This window comes from Canis aureus, chromosome 8, assembly GCF_053574225.1.
Source record: "Canis aureus isolate CA01 chromosome 8, VMU_Caureus_v.1.0, whole genome shotgun sequence".
NCBI lineage: Eukaryota > Metazoa > Chordata > Mammalia > Carnivora > Canidae > Canis > Canis aureus.
Window position 1 is genome coordinate 34,512,770 of NC_135618.1, and position 19,518 is coordinate 34,532,287.

The window sequence follows — 19,518 nt, forward strand, 5'->3', positions numbered from 1 at the left end:
AGGGTCGAGAATCCCCCTCCTTGGCTAAAACCATTTTTACCCCCAAGCAGGACCTCCCAAGATTCTAGCCCAGCGAAAGGCCGAGAAGGCGACCGACTCTACGACCCAAGCGCCCCTTTATCCGGTCGTGCAGGATTCCTCCCCCAGGACCTGATCCTCCCGCCGCCCTGCCGGAGGCGCCGGGGGCTGCAGACGGGGCGCCCCTCCCTGGCGGGTCCCGGAGCGCGGGCGGCCCCGCCCCCGACGGGCCCCGAGAGCGACCGAGGTCCTGGCCGTTCTCCAGCAGTGATTCATGTAATTGGAGAACCCAAAATGCAAAGTGCTCGGAAAACCCGAAGATCTAGTCGGGCTTTTAGATGCTGTTAGGAAGTGAGTCCCGGGGTCGCTGCACCCGCGCCGGCCAGCTGACCCCCGAGGCGGCCCGCCGAGGACCATCCCCTAAAGCTAGGGCTGCGTCGCTCCCACTTACCCGCTAACATCACCTGCGCTGTAGCCCCTCGCGGCTGAAACTAACCCCCACTCACCAAAATCTGACGTGGATAGTTCATAACGCAGCCACGGGAGAAATCTACCCCGATCCTGCTGGCGGTGCTATGACACCCGACCCCCCTTCTACCCTAATGCTTGCAGGTGGAGCCAAAATCCCGGTAGCAAAGGCCTCACCTTACAATCTGTGTCAGGCCAGGGGCCCTGCCTAGGCCTCCAGGCCACTACCGGGTCCTGTGCGATGGCAGGCGGCCTATACACAGGACCGGTGTCATTACCGCCCCAAGACAGCTGGGGCCTGCTCGAGGGATTAGCTCCCTGCGCTCAGGAACAGGTTATGAACAGAACTGGGGCTTCTGCGTGCTGGTTCAACTACTTCCTAGAATCATCTGTTGTTCAGAGGAGCAGGCACTTCAATGGATGGACCCCCCACGGGCGAAATAAGCGAGAGCCCATCTCTGCTGTCACCACCGCCACCCTACTAGGAATTGGTTTGGCTGGCGCAGGAACAGGTATTGCCTCACTGGCCACCCAGGCTTCCCACTACAGTAACCTTGGGGCTGCCATTGATGTAGAAATAGAGCAGAGAGACCTCCACTTCCCACCTCCAAGAATCCCTAACATCTTTATCTGAAGTGGTGCTCCAAAACAGGAGGGGCTTAGACCTAATTTTTCTGCAGCAAGGGGGAGTCTGCTGCCCTGGACGGAGTGCTGTTTCTGCACTGACCACTCAGGGATGGGCAGAGAATCAATGGCAAAGGTCAGGGAAGGATTGTCCAGGCAAAAAGGAGAGTGAGAGCAAGATCAGCAACAGGAGTGGTTCGAATCCTGGTTTGATCATTCCCCCTGGCTAACTACCTTGTTGTCCTCCCTAGCCGGCCCACTTATCATCCTCCTCCTGACCTTTGACCCTGCTTCATTAATAAACTAGTGGCTTTTGTCAGGGATGGGGTTAACCCCGTTCAACTCTTGGTGCTAAGGCAACAATACCAACCACTGAACTTTCAGGACCCATGACTGGGTCCTGCATTGGGTTCCTCTGAAAAGGGGAGGAATGTGGGACCCAAGAAATTCAGAAAATGTCACCCACCCGGCTCCTAGATAAGCAACAACTGCGGCTGTAGCCCAAGTCAGCTCCAAGGAAAACCGCAGAGCACACCCTTATCGGAATGAGGAACTAAGAACTTGAGAAACTCCCCCCACCCCTCTGGAAACCCCCTGCCTCCGCTCTGGGGCTATCCGTTAGGGGTGTGGTCTGTGGTCAGAGGGAAGTGAAGGGCAAGCCCTTGGCGGAAGGTCCATGGCTGGAACGAGGAACCAAGACCCCTAGAGCAGCCCATAAAAATCCAGCTGTAACCCACCTAGGGGTCCAAGTCCCTGCCCCACTGATGGGCATACTTGGACCCAAGCTCGAGCTTGCTAATAAGCCCTCGTGTGCTTGCATCAGTGTTGGCTCCTTGGTGGTTTCTCGGATTCAAAATCTTGGGCACAACAACTCCATTCTTCTCTTCCTAATACCCTTTCATTGACCCCATACATAAATGGATGATAATACCTCTGTATTGGTCAACTATTTTTATATAACAAATCACCCCAAACTCTACAATTTAGAACAACTGTAGAAAAAGTCATTTATGATTCCTCATGGGTCTGTGGATCCACACATCTCGACTGGGCTCTCCTGGGCAGCTCTGCTTTTCTTGTGGCAGCATTCAATCTTGAATACATATGGACTGTCATGACCATTTAAAATTTGGTATGCCCAGAATAACCAGGAGGAAAGTTGTCTCCCTCAAAGTGTTTTGTATGCTTTTTATTATTTTCTTCTTGGAATACCTATTTTCTCTAACTCATTCTTCAAGATGCAGCTCAAATGTCAAATATTCTGAGAAATTTATTAGCCAGGCTGGGGCTCCTTCCTCTGGACTCCAGCAGCACAACATTCATAGTTATATTGCTATTATCTATTGCTTACATAGATAGATGGGTAGATAGATCCCCTAGGCTGTGAATTCCTTGAGGGCAAGGGCCAGAGACTTTTAACCTTATGTCCCAGCTGTGGTGCTTAAAATCCAGAAGGTGTCCAATAAACTTATAACAAACCTCTCGTACTCCAATCCTTAATCTTGCTCTTCAAGTAGATTTTACACTTGTCAGAACCACACTGCTTAGTGTGTTTCATTATGTGATATTTCATAAGGGTAGCTTTCTAAGTGTTTGACTCTTGGGACACCTGGGTGGCTCAGCCGTTGAGCGTCTGCCCTCAATCCAGGGCATGATCCTGAGTCTGGGGATCCAGTCCCGCATTGGGCTCCGCAAGGAGCCTACTTCTCCCTTTGTTTTGTTTTTTTTTTTTTTTACTTTTTTTTTTACTTTTTTTTTACTTCTCCCTTTGACTATGTCTCTGCCTCTCTCTGTGTGTCCCTCATGAATAAATAAATATATTTTTTAGAAGTGTTTAACTCTTTAAAGGACCAGAAAAACTTTCATAAATGTTTACTGATGACCCATTCTGATAGTTACCCTACTTAACAGTGTTGGGCACATTGTTGGCCTTCAAGAAATGATTGTTGGTTGGATCATTAAATTATTGAAAGTCTGTTTTATTCTCCTGTTCCTATTGAGTACATAAGCCATTTAAAAGCCACTAAAAATGATAATTTGTAGAAAAATTACAAAGGAGTTAAATCTGTCTTTAGGTCTTCAGTTTGTCAGTCCTTCCTAACATCAGATGGTAGATGGATCCTGATTAAATTATGCCACTTGTCACACATTTTCTCATATCAAAAAAAAAAAAAAGTTAATGTGTTTAAAAGGAGTTTAAAATGCTGCCAAAGCAGTACTGTCAGAAACCATTAATCTTTAGCTATCTACATACTCCAGAGTAAGGAAAATATTTTACAGGAAAGAATTGTGCCAGCACAGTCATCTAATCTACCTAACCAAGACAAGCTGCATTATAAGGGCAATCTAGGGCACCTGGCTGGCTCGGTCTGTAGAGCATGCAACTCTTGATGTTGGGGTCATTGGGTATAGAGATTGCTTTAAGAAGGGGGGGTGGCAGGCTAAAATTATTCAGCAGTCTATTCACCATTCAAGAAAGTAAGATCTGTGTTACCATTCATTTTCTTTCATGTTACTCTTGTGTTGAAGATGGCTTTTCAACAAATGTGTGTTGATTACCAATGTTACATAAAGCACTACCTAGTGCCTTGAGGGTGGGAATAATGTCCTCAACTGCATATTCAAAAAATGTTTATAGGATGAAAGAACACGGGGCCCATGCACTTGTAGGATGTTATCTTCTCTATGAAGCATTCTCTTATCTCTTGATGTTACTGAGAAGTTTCTCCCTAGTGTTTCCATTGACCCTGGTTGGAGAAAAAGATATAAATTATAGTGGATGAAATAGGTACTATGAAAGAAGGAAGTAAAATACCAGTGGGAGCATAGAGGATAATTCATTCTGCCTTAGAGTCGGTCAGAGACACCTACTGAGAACTGGTAGCTTCTCGCTGGGCTGTGTAGGGTGAAATGGGGAAGACTGATTTCCAAAGAAAGGAAATTAATTCAAGTCACAAAGAAATGAATAAGAATGCCTTTTAACAAAAGGATTTCCCCAAAGTGCATTGCACCGAATATTTGAAGATTACTTATAGTATGAAGACAATTTTTTTTTAAAGATTTTATTTATTTATTCATGAGAGACAGAGGCAGACAGGCAGAGGGAGAAGCAGGCTCCATGCAGGGAGCCTGACGTGGGACTCCATCCCGGGTCTCCAGGATCATGCCCCCGGCAGGAGGCGGTGCTGAACCACTGAGCCACCCAGGGATCCTCTATGAAGACAATTTTTAAACCACATAATTAACATGGAGCCAGTATGAAGGAGAAGTAACATAATATGTAATAGCTGAGGTTAGGTAAATTAGAGGGAGAAAATCTCATTCAGTTTATCCAGTTCCCCTCAATCAGACCAGCCAAGGTCCTGACAGAGGGCTTAGCATGTGTTACACAATAATTTTTTAAAATAAGTTTTGGTGGATCCCTGGGTGGCTCAGCGGTTTGGCACCTGTCTTCAGCCCAGGGCCTGATCCTGGAGTCCTGGGATCGAGTCCCACGTCGGGCTCCCTGCATGGAGCCTGCTTCTCCCTCTGCCTTGTGTCTCTGCCTCTGTGTGTATCTCTCATGAATAAATAAATAAAATCTTTAAAAATATATATTTTGCATTTACTTGTATTTGATAAAGACTTCTTTCTTCTTCCCCCACTAACAGCCATTTGCCGTATTTCCACTTGGCTCAGGCAGAACTGGAGGAACCTTCCCTAAGAGGCTGATTTGGGTATCCACGTAATCAGCTGCTCCTCGGGCACTTACATACGGTGTAAAATAAAATTCTCACATTGGTAAGAGCATGATTCTCATACAAGTAGTGAGCATGGGACAAAGTTTTATTTAACTTACAGTGAGGGAACCAATGGAATGACAGCTGCGGAAGAAAGGATTTGAATAGCAAGTACATAGCGTTAGCAGGAAAGAATGAAGATTGCTAAGCTAGGTATGGAACTGATTAATATCCTAACGATCAATAAAAACCTAACCTTCAGAGTATCCTTTGTTTTCAAGCAGGAAACAACAAATTAGCCCTCCTTAATGTTAACCTGTAACTTTTTAGGGTTGCACACTGGGGCTTCTCACTCACAGATAGTACCTCAGATGTCTGTGAGCCAGCTTATACTCTGGCATGATATTAAAAATATCATGCAATCATCAGTCTCCCAAGTGCTGGATATTTTTTTCTGCTAGTAGTGCTGGCTGTCTTCGTGTGAGAATGGCCGCAGAACTGTCTGGCATCCTGATGGGATGGAGCAGGCCCAGAGGGAAAATCATAACAATGAATGTGTCCTGTGGGCCAGCTCTGCAGCTACATGGGAAGTAAAAAGGAAGAAATTAGACTTGAAATGCATGATTTCTAGAGTCTGTGGAAGAGTCTTCCCGTTATCAGATGTGCAAAATTATATCTATAATTTTAAATATATATATTTGTTCTTAACGAAAGCCCCCACGTTGTATACGCCTCATTGTGTAAACCCACAAACCTGGATCTGCCCTGCCAGGGTCAGGCCTAGAGGAACTGCTTGTACAACATCACAGTTACCCTGATCCCATTCTCCCAATAGGACCTCAGGCACACGGTGGTCCTGGCACCCAACAGGAGAGGAAATGTGGTCAACTTTGGTCAAATCTCCACCCTGGTTCAATCACATGTAAGGTCTAGGCAGGTGGTCAAGCTCATTGAGGACACAGGGCTGCCTCTGTGGGCTTGGGAGAGCAGGACTTCTTAGAATGGTTGGAGAGGACACAGGACAGATATACTGGAGGTACTTAAGATTCCTTATCTGTAGAATGAGGATTAAAAAGATCCATCTGACCTACTTGAAGGTCATTATGGTGAGAAAAGTGAACTAAAAGGTCTAAATAGTATAAATTTATTTTTAAAACCCAAATGACTTTGAATATTCAATAGTGCTCTGATAAAAGATGGCGTAGATGGAATGAAGAGAAATATTTGTTAAAGAGAAAGATATCTGATATTTGTTTATTTAGAAATGTGTTTTTGGGATCCCTGGGTGGCGCAGCGGTTTAGCGCCTGCCCTTGGCCCAGGGCGCGATCCTGGAGACCCGGGATCGAATCCTACGTCAGGCTCCCGGTGCATGGAGCCTGCTTCTCCCTCTGCCTATGTCTCTGCCTCTCTCTCTCTCTCTGTGTGTGTGACTATCATAAATAAATGAAAAAAAAAATTAAAAAAAAATTAGAAATGTGTTTTTTGTTGTTAGAAATGTGTTGAATCAGGGCTCCTAGTGGGAAAAAATTTATTATAGGATATTGAAATCTCACCTAAACTCTTAGGAAGCTAGGGAAAACAACTCTTATACACAGCCTAGAACAAACCCCAACAACCAAGGGGATTCTTTAGCAAAAATACCTGCACCCAAAATTCCACAACTGAGGCTCCACTTTGGATGTCAAAACCTCTGTCACCCTATGACCATGCTTGTCAGAAGATTAACCCCTAGATCTGGGGCCACCTTCTTCCATTGCTCACTTTTGAATCTAGTTCTCCTATGGGTGAGTCTAAGAAGTTGAGCCTAGTTTATATGCAACTGTAAGAGTCTTGGGGTGTAGTTTTTTGGGAGATGCAGGTGGGGCTTCTATTTGGAAATATGTGGAAAATGACCAAATTTAAGGAGGTGTTCAAAGCTATGAAGACTGAATTTCTCCCTCAGAAAAGTACACCTTTATGTCTCAGGCCATAAAAGCCACTAAAAGAATTAAAAGGAGCTAGGTTATGGTAAATAATTCCATAATAATAAAGCAATAATTAATACAAGTAATTTGTAGTAAGCAACTGCTCAGTGTTTACTGTGACGCTAGACACTGCACATATAGACTTGTTTAATCTTGAAGAACCTGTAAGTGGAGTACCATTGATTCCATTTTACATGTTAAAAAAACTGAGATTTGGGATGCCTGGATGGTTCAGTGGTTGAGTGTCTGCCTTTGGCTCAGGGTATGATCTCGGGGTCCTGGGATTGAGTCCCACATCGGGCTCCCACAGGGAGCCTACTTCTCCCTCTGCCTGTGTCTCTGCCTCTCTCTGTGTCTCTCATGAATAAATGAATAAAATCTTAAAAATAAAATAAACAGATTTAAGGTTACCCAAGACTGGGGCACCTGGCTGGCTCAGTAGATAGAGCATACAACTTTTTTGATTCTGGGGTCCTGAGTTCAAGCCCTAAGTTGGGTGTACAGCTTACTTCTAAAAACTCTTAAAAGTTTAACTTAATAAAGTAAATGAAGTTACCCAAGATCATAAATTCCGTAAGCAGCAGAGCTGGACTGAGAGCCCCAGTCGGTCTGGCTTTCATCATGCTCTGGATGGAGCTGGGTGTGGATATTTTGTCCCTTGGTGAGAAAATGTCCTTCAACTACACTTTATTTAGAGGGATGCAAAAAAGGCTGGGGTCTTCAGGCTACCCTCCCTCTCTACACTTCTGCTACTTCCTACTTCTATTCTCTTCTTTAAAACCTCTTTAGAACAAGGAAAAGTGAAGAAGAAATAATTAGAAAAATGCTTCTGACTTCTCAAAAATCTGCAGTCATAGGTTTTAACAAGAATGCTCTAGGCTCTGACATTGTCTGACGTAGCCAGCAGGCTTTAACTTTTGTTGCCCCAGTCACACACCTTTCTGACCTGGGGGAAGGAAGCCTCCCTTCCCCAAAACCACTGTCGAAAAATGTAGGCCTTTCCCCTGAGGATAGGGCTGTAAACAGCTCTTAGACTCACTTTGTCTTGTATTAATTTCTATTTTCCTTGAACATTCTTGTTGATTTGGGATGAGCTCTCCACTATAAGATTCTAGACCAATCCTGTCACCACTAATCTCATAGACCTGTTATTATGTGCCAGGTGGGGCTGAGAGACTCCCATACAAACAGGATTCTGATTATCTGAATGGTACCTGGGGCAATTCTGGGATTGGTGAGTAGATAAGGTTTTCCCTGCCCTCATGACCTATACTTCCTTTTCTTTTTTAAAAATTTATTTATTTATGAAATAAACCCTACACCCAACATGGGGCTTGAACTCACCACCCCAGGGATCAAGAGTCACAGGCTCTTAGCAACCCAGCCAGCCAAGTTTACCTTCATCTTAGAGAAACATTGGCATTTTATTCTCTCCTGTGCTGGGAACTGTCAACAGATTCCTAAGGCAGGAAAGCATTCAAGAGAGACAGGAAGAGAAAGTTGTTTTAGGTAATATGTTGAGGGTTCCCAAGATCGCTCTCAGGTTGGATAACTCAGTAGGAAGACTCACAGGACTCAGCACATAGTAGTAGTCATGAGTCTGATTTATTACAGTGAAAGGAAAACATACTCAGCAAAGGGAAAAGATCCATGGGGCAAAATCTGGAGTAAGCCAAGCACAAACCTACAGGGTCCTCTTCCAGCAGAGCCATAAAGAATGTGATAAAGTTCCTCCAATAACAAGTGGTGGTAACTCACAGATGGCACATGGTCAGGGCCCTTTTTGGTGCAACCATTGCTCTTTCTTTTCTTGGTCACCTTGGAATCGAGGAATCCAAAACTGACAAATTATTTTTAAAGAGATTTTATTTTTCAGATCGGTTTTAGGTTCACAGCAAAAATGAGCAGAAAGTATAATGTTCCCATAAAACCCTTGTCGCCATAAACATAATATTGCTTATTTGCAATATTCCACATTACAGTAGAACATTTATGACAATCAATGAAAGTATATTAACAAATAATTGTCGCCCAAAGTTCATAGTTTACATTAAGGTTCACTCTTGCTGTCATATATTCTATGGGTTTTAACATGTATGTGGTATGTATCCACCCCAGTAGTATCATACAGAGTATTTTCACTGTTGTAAAAATCCTCTGTGCCCTACCTATCTCTTGGAAACTGCTGTCTTCATAGTATGACTGTTCCAGAGGTCATACAGTTGGAATCAGACAGTATATAGCCTTTACAGATTGCTTTTTTTACTTAGTAATATGCATTTAAGTTATCCATGTTTTTTCAAGGCTGAATAGCTCATTTCTTTTTAGTGCTGAATAATATTTCATTGTCTGAGTGTACCACAGATTATCCATTTACCTACCTGGTTGTTTTCAAGTTTTGGCAACTGTAAGTAAAGCTCCTATACACAACTATGAGCAGGTGTTTAGGTGGATATAAGCTTTTAATTCTTTTGGATAAATACCAAGGAGGGCAATTGCTGGATCATGTGGTAAGAGTATGTTTAGTTTTATAGCAAACTGCTGAACTGTTTTCCAAAGTGGCTGTGCCATTTTTTATTATCATCAGCAATGAATGAGAGTTATTTCTGCTCCATATCCTCCTAGCATTTGGTGGTATTAGTGTTCTGGATTTGGGCCATTCTAATGGGCGTGAAAGAGAACTTCAAATGTGCACCCTGTGCCCCCCTACAGATGTGTAGTGGTATCTCATTTTCATTCACATTTCCCTGATGACATTTGGTGAGGCATCTGTTAACTAGGTTGTTTACTATTTTTTTAAACTTTTATTGATTTAAGTAATGTCTACACCCAACATGGAGCTTGAACTCAAAACTCTGAGATCAAGAGTCAGATGCTTTACCAACTGAGCCAGCCAGGAGGTACCCCTTGACTTTTTAATTTAATTTAATTTAATTTAATTTAATTTAATTTAATTTAATTTAATTTTTTAAATAAGCCCTATACCCAAATCAGAACTTGAACTCAGGATTCTGAGATCAAGGTTCACATGCTCTACTGAATGAGCCAGTAAGATGCCCCTCTTTTTGTTTATTTTTAAAGTCTTTGTATAGGGGCACCTGGGTGGCTCAATCAGTTAAGTGTCTGCCTTCAGCTTAGGTCATGATTCCAAAGTCCTGGGATCAAGCCCCACATCAGGTTCTGCACTCAAGGAGCCTGTCTCTCCCTTTCCTTCTACTCCTCCCCACTCATGCTCTCCCTCTCTCTCAAAAAAAAATTAAATAAGTAAATAAAATCTTTGTATATTTTGGATGAGAGCCAGATTATCCATCAATATGTTAAAAAATATTAGATGTATCTTTTACAAATATTTTCTACAAGCCCGTGGCTTCTCTTATAATTCTCTTGATCTCTCACACATTTTTAAACTGACATTCCTAAAATTTTTCATCAAAATTTTATGGAGCTGTGATGGATATAATTCGCTTTGATTTATTAATATTGATATTTGACAATAATATACCACTCCTTTAAAGATAGTCAGTGAAATTTAATACTATAACTGATACTGTTAGGCATTTTAAAAACACATGAAGGGCAGCCCGGGTGGCTCAGCGGTTTAGCGCTGCCTTCAGTCCAGTGCGTGATCCTGGAGACCCTGGATGGAGTCCCACATCAGGCTCCCCGCATGGAGCCTGCTTCTCCCTCTGCCTGTGTCTCTGCCTCTCTCTCCTCTCTGTCTCTCATTAATAAATAAATAAAATATAAATAAATACATAAATACATAAATAAATAAATAATAAAAACACATGAAGCTACTTTGGAAGTGAGAAATTTTATTTCATTATTTTTCTTCTTGATCTAGTATTTTCATTCCACTTCCCTCATAATATTTTATCCTAACAACATTTTTATGTTCACACATCTTTTTTTGGTCAAATTATTTTATTTCCCTGTAAGTAGAAGTATATTTTTAAAAAATGTTTTAAACTTCCTAAGAGCTTTAAAGCTTATTTTCTTCTATAGTACTTATTTAACAGTTATATATAGCTGATCAAAAAAGCAGAGATGTAAGTATTGGTAAATATTAAACACAAAACGTAACATTTTATTGGAAATACATCATTTAATGAGATTATATACATATATATACACATATTTTTTAAAGTTTTTTTTAAGTAATGTCTTCACCCAACATGAGGTTTGCACCTATAACCCCTAGATCAAAAGTTGCATGCTCCATTGAGTGAGCCAGCTAGGTGTTCAAAGATGATATATATTTTTAAGCAACTAGTACATTTAGCTATTTATGAATATTACTGATTTCTAAAGTGAGACAGAATATGTTATCAATATTGTCCCTATTTTTCATTTTTATATATGTAATTGCTGGAAAATCTTATTCACAGAAATGAGTAGATGGATCTGAAGGGGTTTTGTTATAGCAGTGTCACTTGATTCTTTGAACTACTTCCAAGTTATATGCTGTTAAAAAAAGAGACAGCCGACCCAAAATGGAATCACTTATGCTAGCCCACATCAACGGACCAAGACTTAATACCTAACCTAATTGCAGGGAATCCCTGGGTGGCGCAGCGGTTTGGCGCCTGCCTTTGGCCCAGGGTGCGATCCTGGAGATCCCGGGATCGAATCCCACATCGGGCTCCCGGTGCATGGAGCCTGCTTCTCCCTCTGCCTGTGTCTCTGCCTCTCTCTCTCTTTGTGTGACTATCATAAATAAATAAAAATTAAAAAAAAAAAAGAATCAATAACCTAATTGCAGTTTCAGACTCTTCCAGAATATAATCTTATTTTTTTCAAGATTTTAGTTATTGATTTGAGAGACAGCACAAGCTGGGGCTGAGGCAGAGGGAGAGACAGACTCCCCACAGAGCAGGGATCCCAATTCGGGGCTGGATCCCAGGGCTCTGGGATCATGACCTGAGTCAAAGGCAGACACATAACGGACTAACGACCAGGTGCTCCCCAGGACATAATATTAATCTGTCAATCTAGAATTTTCTGATCAACACCAATGAGGTAATCTGCCTGACGGACCCCCTGTGGTCCCTCATAGGAGGCCTGGCCTTGGCCGAAAGAATCCTCTTTTTGCTAAAATAACTTCCTTGACCCACTTCCTTCTGCCTATAAAAGTCTTCCAGTTTGTGTAGCTCCTCAGAGCTCCTTTTATATCTGCTAGATGGGACGCTGCCTGAATCATGATCATTGAATAAAGCCAGTAAGATTTTTAACTGTACTTAGTTGAATTTTGTCTTTTTTTTAACAATACCAAACGATGATGATTTGATATTTCATAAAAAAACAATTTTTAAAGTTTATTTTTTAAATAATCTCTACACCCATTGTGGGGTTTGAACTCATGACCCTGAGATAAAGAGTCATATGCTCTTTTGACTGGGCCAGTCAGGCCCCTCCAAAGTCATTTTTGATGGGGTCTATTTTGTAGACATTTTGATTAGGTCCCCTTCCTATTTTATTGGAAACCACCTGACTTGAAAAAGGATTTTCTTCCCCACCCAAAAAAAGGATTTTTTTTTAAAGATTTTTATATATTTTTTCATGAAAGACACAGAGAGAGAGGCAGAGATACAGGCAGAGGGAGAAGCAGGCTTCTCACAAGGAGCCTGATGCAGGACTCCCAGGACCCTGGAATCATGCCCTGAGCCAAAGGGAGATGTTCAACCGCTGAGCCACCCAGGCATCCCAAAAAAGGATTTTCTGTCTAGTCACTGGAGTCACCTTGTCAACACCAGTGCCAACATTGTTTTTGAGAAACGACACCATGTTTGGACCCTGAGGTTTTTATGCCTTAGGAAAATGTACCATTATAAGATTTTGACGAAAGAAACAAAAGCAAAAATGAACTATTGGGACTTCGTCAAGATAAGAAGCTTTTGCACAGCAAAGGATACAGTCAACAAAACTACAAGACAACCTACAGAATGGGAGAAGATAATTGCAAATGACGTATCAGATCAAGGGCTAGTTTCCTAGATCTATAAAGAACTTATTCAACTCAACAGCAAAGAAACAAACAATCCAATCATGAAATGGGCAAAAGACATGAAGAGAAATCTCACAGAGGAAGACACAGACGTGGCCAACACGCACATGAGAAAATGCTCTGCATCACTTGCCATCAGGGAAATACAAATCAAAGCCACAATGAGATACCACCTCGCCCCAGTGAGAATGGGGAAAATTCACAAAGCAGGAAACCACAAATGTTGGAGAGGATGTGGAGAAAAGGGAACCCTCTTACACTGTTGGTGGGAATGTGACCTGGTGCCGCCACTCTGGAAAAGTGTGTGGAGGTTCCTCAAAGAGTTAAAAACAGACCTGCCCTACGACCCTGCAATTGCAGTGTTGGGGATTTACCCCAAAGATACAGATGCAGTGAGACGCCAGGACACCTGCATCCTAATGTTCACAGCAGCAATGTCCACAATAGCCAAACTGTGGAAGGAGCCTCAGTGACCATCGAAAGCGAACGGATAAAGAAGCTGTGGTTTATGTATACAATGGAATATTCCTCAGCCATTAGAAATGACAAATACCCATCATTTGCTTCGACGTGGATGGAACTGGAGGGTATTATGCTGAGTGAAGTAAGTCAGTCGGAGAAGGACAAACAGTGTATGTTCTCATCCATTTGGGGAATATAAATAATAGTGAAAGGGAATATAAGGGAAGGGAGAAGAAATGTGTGGGAAATATCAGAAAGGGAGACAGAACATAAAGACTCCTAACTCTGGGAAAAGAGCTAGGGGTGGTGGAAGGGGAGGAGGGCAGGGGGTGTGGGTGAGTGGGTGACGGTCACTGAGGGGGGCACTCGACGGGATGAGCACTGGGTGTTATTCTGTATGTTGGCAAACTGAACACCAATAAAAACAACTTTATTATAAAAAAAAAAAAAACAGAAGTAGAATGCAAAGATACTCATGGCTTTGGGAAAACAAAACAAAACAAAGCCCTCCAATTCCTCAAAACATGAACTATATCCTGCACCACTCCAACACAGGTGAAGAGTGTCCTCCCACATCCCACGTAGCTGGAGGCTAGGCGTAGAGGTTCAGATCTCTCTGCGGTTGGGCCTGTGGGACACTCATGTGGACACACTAGGGGAGGGCCCCAGCTTTCTCTCCTCATTCGTGTGGGGGCCATATTTCTGGGGTGAGCCCTCTTCCGTTTCTTACCTCAGAGCAGCACCGATCCCTGTTTGTCGGGAGCACCAGATCATTGTCTAGGGAGCTGGAATAGTTGAAGCCAGAGACCATCTCTTCCAAGACCTCCTGGGTGCAGCTCTGCAAATAGAGTGCCCCGTAAATACAGGGCCAAGAGACCTTAGGGTCCTCCCGCGACATCACCCCCAGGGGACACCTGCATTAGAAACCACGTTCTCCTGTTCAGGCCAGAGGGGCAGCTGTGGAGACATCTGGCAAGGAGGAAGCCAGATGAAAGAGGCTCTTGGGCTCATGACTCCCATACTGGGAGTTGAGCTTGGTCCCCAGGACCCCCCTTCTCATCTGCCTGCTATGGCCTGGGGTCTGAACATCAAAGGTGTGTCAGGCTGCCAACAGCTGGCAGCTGGTTTGTGCCCAGAAGGGCATGTTCCTCTCCTCGGTCCCCTCTACACTCGCACACACACATACACACACACACCCAGACACACTCACACACGCATAAACACACAGACACACACACAAGGAGGTGGCAGAGGTGGGAGCCCGCTCAGCTGAGATCACAGTGTGCCTGCTCTCCAGTGGCCTCCCCAGGTTGCCTTGTTGTACCTGTTGAGGTCTCCTGCCACATAAGCAGAAACGTCGGAGAAGAGGGCCGAGCTGACGTCGACAGCTACGTGAACATCTCTCACTCTGGACTCTCCAGAGCCCAGAGCAACTCAAAGTAGGACAACAGCAAGAGGACATCTTGTTCTCTCAACCGTCTCCAGTAAAGTGAGCGGTTGTGGAATGCAGGTGCCTGGTTACCAGAGTTCCAAATCAGTTGCAGGCCTGTCACCAAGGAAGTGACATCACTTTTTCAAGATACTGGGACCTGGGCCCCTTCCTCCAGTCAGCCCTATCCAGAGCCCCTTCTTGGCAGATGAATGCTTACCCCATGCCATCCCCTTAGCTTTACATCATGTGCCAAGAAATGCCATAGACACAACCCACTGAACATGCAATGAGGTCTACCCGTGAGGACACGGAGCTGAATTCAGACCTTTATTTCTGAGTTTTCTCAGTGCTATGTCATACCTAACCCACTGGGTCTCTCAAATAGTTCACAGTTTCCCAACCTGCACTGTGGAGATCAGCCTGGAATCTCCTAGAATCTACTTCCTAGGCACATCACCAGGGGTCTATGCATGATATTTATAAGGCGTGTGGGCTGGTACCCAGTGTATCTGAAGCACAGATATACGGATGGAAGATTGACCAGAAGGGGTGGGATGAGCCATGGAGCACCGCTTGGCAGAGGCCTGGGCTCCAGCAATGGAATATCACAATAGCAGGTTCCTCTGGCCTCATTTCGATGGGCGCACCACGATGTGGTGGTAACGCTCCAGGAGCCAGACAGGGTCTGAGGCTAGGACTTCCAGTACTATGTTGACTAGCAGTGGTGAGAGTGGACATCCCTGTCTCATTCCTGGTCTTAGGGGAAAGGCTCCCAGTGCTTCCCCATTGAGAATGATATTTGCTGTGGGCTCTTGGTAGATGGCTCTTAAGAGTTAAGGAGTGTCCCCACCGTCCCTACACTCTGAAGAGTTTTCATCAGGAATGGAGGCGGTATTTTGTCAAATGCTTTCTCTGCATCTATGGAGAGGATCCCATGGTTCTTGTTTTTTCTCTTGCTGATATGACCAATCACATTGATTGCTTTAGAGTGTTGAACCAGCCTTGCATCCCGGGCATAAATCCCACTTGGTCATGGTGAACAATCCTCTTAATGTCGCATTGGATCCTATTGGCTAGTATCTTGTTGAGAATGTTTCCGTCCATGTTCATCAGGGATATGGGTCTATAATTCTCCTTTCTGCTGGGTTCGTTGTCTAGTTTTGGAATAAAGGCGATGCTGGCCTCAGAGAACGAGTTTGGAAGTACCCCGTCTCTTTCTATCATTCCGCACAGCTTTAGTAGAATAGGTATGGTTTCTCCTTTCACGTTTGACAGAATTCCCCAGGGAAGCCCTCTGGCCTTGGACTTTTGTGTCTTGGGAGGTTTTTGATGACGGCTTCAATTTCCTCCCTGGTTATTGGCCTGTCAGGTTTTCTATTTCTTTCTGTTCCAGTTTTGGTCGTTTGTGGTTTCCCAGAAATGCGTCTATTTCTTCTATATTGTCTAATTTATTGGTGTATTGCTGCTCATGATATGTTTTTTAAAATCGTTTGTGTTTCCTTGGTGTTGGTGGTCATCTCTCCTTTGTCATTCATGATTTTATTAATTCGTGGCTTTTCTCTCTTCTTTTTAATAAGGCTGGCTCATGGTTTATCTATGTTCTTAATTTTTTCAAAGAACCAACTCCTTGTTTTGTTGATCTGTTCCACAGGTCTTCTGGTCTCTATTTCATTAAGTTCTGCTCGAATCTTTATTAACACTCTTCTTCTGCTGGGTGTAGTTTCTATTTGGTTTTTTGTCTCTAGCTCCTTTCCATGCAAGGTTAGCTTTTGTACTTGAGTGCTTTCCAGTTTTTGGATGGATGCTTGCATTGCGATGTATTTGCCCCTCAGGCTGCTTTTGCTGTATCCCAAAGATTGTGACCGGTTGTATCTTCATTCTCATTGGCTTCCGTGAATCTTTTTAGTTCTTCTCCAATTTCCTGCTTGAGCCTTCCATCTTTCAGCAGGATGGTCCTTAACCTCCCCGTGTTTGAAATCCTTCCAAACTTCTTCTTGTGATTTAGTTCTAATTTCAAAGCATTATGGTGCCAAAATAGGCAGGGGACGATCCCAATCTTTTGGTATCGGTTCAGGCCTGATTTGTGATCCAGTATGTGGTCTATTCTGGAGAAAGTTCCATGCGCAGTTGAGAAAAATGTGTATTCAGTTAGTCTGATGTAAATTTCTGCAAATATCTGTGAAATCCATCTCGTCCGGTCTATCATTTAAAGCTCTGGTTTCTTTGGAGATGTTGTGCTTACAAGATCTGTGGATCGTAGAAAGCGCTACATTCAAGTCACCAAGAGTAAGTGTATCGTTATCTCAGTATGTCTTAACTTTGGTTACTAACTGGCTGATATACTTGGCAGCACCCACATTCGGGGCATAAATATTGATGATTGTTAGGTCTTCTTGTTGGGTTGATCCTTTAAGTATGATATAGTGTCCCTCTTCATCTCTTCCTACAGTCTTGGGGTTAAACTTTAGTTTATCTGATATAAGGATGGCTACCCCTGCTTACTTTTGAGGACCATTTGAATGGTACATGGTTCTTCACCCATTCATTTTCAGGCTGTAGGTGTTTGCCTCAAATGAGTCTCATGGATCCCTGGGTGGCTCAGCAGTTTGGCACCTGCCTTTGGCCTAGGGCGCGATCCTGGATTCCCGGGATCGAGTCCCACGTCCGGCTCCTGGCCTGGAGCCTGCTTCTCTCTCCTCCTGTGTCTCTGCCTCTCTCTCTCTCTCTATGTCCATCATCAATCAATCAATCAATCAATCTTAAAAAAATAAAAATGAAATGAGTCTCTTGTAGACAGCAAATAGGTAGGTCTTGCTTTTTCATCCAGTCTGAAACCCTGCACCTTTTGATGGGCTCATTAAGTCCATTCACGTTCAGAGTTAGTATTGAAAGATAGGAATTTAGTGTCATCATGATACCTATGCAGTCCCTGTTTTTGTGGATTGTTTCCTTGGACCTCCTCTTTCTATTACAGAGTCCCCCTTTGTATTTCTTGCAGAGCCGGCTTGGTGGTCACATATTCTTTCAGTTCCTGCCTATCTTGGAAGCTCTTGATCTCTCCTTCTATTCTGGATGAGAGCCGTGCTGGATAGAGTAATCTCGGCTGCAGGTTCATCTCATTTAGGATCCTGAATGCATCCTGCCGGCCCTTTCTGGCCTGTCAGGTCTCTCTGGAGAGGTCTGCTGTTAATCTCATATTTCTACCCATAAAAGTCAGAGATCTCTTGTCTCTTGCTGCTTTAGGTATCTTCTCTTTCTCTTTGGAATTTGCAAGTTTCAGTATTCAATGTCGAGGTGTTGACTGGTTTTTATTCCTTTTGGGGGGGAATCTCTCCATTTCCTGGATCTGAATGCCTGTTTCCCTTCCCAAGTGAGGAAAGTTCTGAGCTATGATTTGTTCAAATGCATGTCTGGACCTCTGTCCCTTGCGGCGCCCTCGGGAACCCCAAGGAAATGGAGATTTTTCCTTCTGAGGCTGTCATTTTTTTCCCTTCACCGATCCTCATGATCTTTTAAATGTTTTTATCTTTTTTTCCTCAGTTTCCCTCTTTGCCTTCAACTTGTCTTCTATGTCTCTCACTCGTTCTTCTACCTCATGAACCCTCGTCTTTAGGACCTCTAGTTTGGATTGCATCTCATTTAACTGATTTCTAATTTCTGCCTGGTGACCTCTAAAATCTGCAGTCATGAAGTCTCTTGAATCCTTTACGCTTTTTTCTAGAGACACCAGTAGCTTTATAATTGTGCTTCTGAATTGGCTTTCTGACGTTGAATTGTAATCCAAATTCTGTAACTCAGTGAGAAAGAGGAATGTTCCCGAGTCTCACTTTTGAGGTTAGTTTTTCCTTCAGTCATTTTGCTCAGTGCAGAGTGGCCAGAAACAAGTTGTATTGGGAAAAGGAGAAAAGAGCAGAAAAAAAGGAAAGAAGAAGAAGAGGGAGGAGGAGGAGGGGGAGGAAGAGGAGGAGGACGAGGAGGAGAAGAGAAAAAACGGAGGGGAAGCAAACAGAAAACCAAAAGCCAGGGGGCGTATCCTCTGAATCTATGTACTGTAACCCCCTCGACTTCCCCTGGACCTTTGCAGTGCTGTTTGGGCAATAACTGGCTTTTCTGCTGTCCTTCTATGTGGTCTTCTGGTGGCAGGTCCTGCTGTGCTGTTTCTAAGGAATGAGAACCTGGGGGAGCTGCGCAGGCCCCTGCCAGGTGCACGGCAAAGTGGGAGCTGTTCATCCTGTGAGGTCCCTGCTCATCCCAGGTACAAGGTGACCCCAGGAGGAACCACTGTGGCGGCAGCCAGCTCCCCAGCCCTGGAGTCAGCTCCCGCAGTAGCTACCTCAGCTCCCAGTCTCCAGGGGCCTGGATGCTCCGGGGGCAGGGCCGTGGACCTGCACAACTTGGATCCCCCTGGGCAGGAACATCCTCCTCTCCTGGGCCTTTGGGCTTTGCCTGTCCCGGGTGGAAGCCGGGTCCTGGGCTGTGCCCCTAGTACCCTGGGCGCTGGGACCTGCGCTGCTGGAATCCGCACTCGGGGCCCTGGGGCCCCCTGCAGCCCTTTAGGCATCTTGGCCGCGGGGTGGGGGCTCCCCCTGGGCGCAGGTGCTCTGTTAGTGCCCCCGGGAGCCTGAGGGCCTCCCCACCCTCCTGGGATCCTGCCAAACTCACTGGAACTCATGCTCCTCTGGGGGGGGGGGGGGGGCTCTCCTGCCCTGGGGGCCTCGCCCTGGAGCCTCAGCCTGGTTCTTCGGGGGGCCTCCCCTTGTTGGCTTTTTTATTTGTTTACTTTTTCCCCATCTTCCGACCTTCAGAGAAGCGCCAACTCTTCTCAC

At 44.3% G+C, this 19,518-nt stretch overlaps 3 long non-coding RNA genes across 5 annotated transcripts in view; 2 read left to right on the forward strand and 1 right to left on the reverse strand.

Annotated features, from left to right (window-relative positions):
* The window catches only part of LOC144318595 (uncharacterized), a 5,569-nt gene extending 865 nt beyond the window's left edge, over positions 1 to 4,704 (forward strand). Inside the window, exon 2 of the long non-coding RNA XR_013384646.1 lies at positions 51 to 4,704. This is a non-coding gene — a long non-coding RNA (uncharacterized LOC144318595). The remainder of the gene's footprint in view (positions 1 to 50) is intronic.
* The window catches only part of LOC144318594 (uncharacterized), a 26,816-nt gene extending 7,869 nt beyond the window's left edge, over positions 1 to 18,947 (forward strand). Inside the window, exons 2-3 of one of the 2 annotated variants that reach the window (XR_013384645.1) lie at positions 4,761 to 4,890; positions 18,836 to 18,947. This is a non-coding gene — a long non-coding RNA (uncharacterized LOC144318594). Of the gene's footprint in view, positions 1 to 4,760; positions 5,255 to 18,835 lie in introns of those variants that run through there. The other variant, XR_013384644.1, reaches the window with a different exon arrangement.
* Positions 3,092 to 14,778, reverse strand: LOC144318593 (uncharacterized). Of its 2 annotated transcripts, XR_013384642.1 has the most exons (4): positions 14,585 to 14,778; positions 13,991 to 14,098; positions 5,196 to 5,408; positions 3,092 to 3,857 (listed from the first exon to the last, which is right to left on the reverse strand). It is a non-coding gene; the product is annotated as an uncharacterized LOC144318593 (long non-coding RNA). The 2 variants fall into 2 exon arrangements; XR_013384643.1 differs by lacking the exon at positions 5,196 to 5,408 and having other exon boundaries at positions 3,839 to 3,857.
* Positions 18,948 to 19,518: the final 571 nt, after the last annotated feature.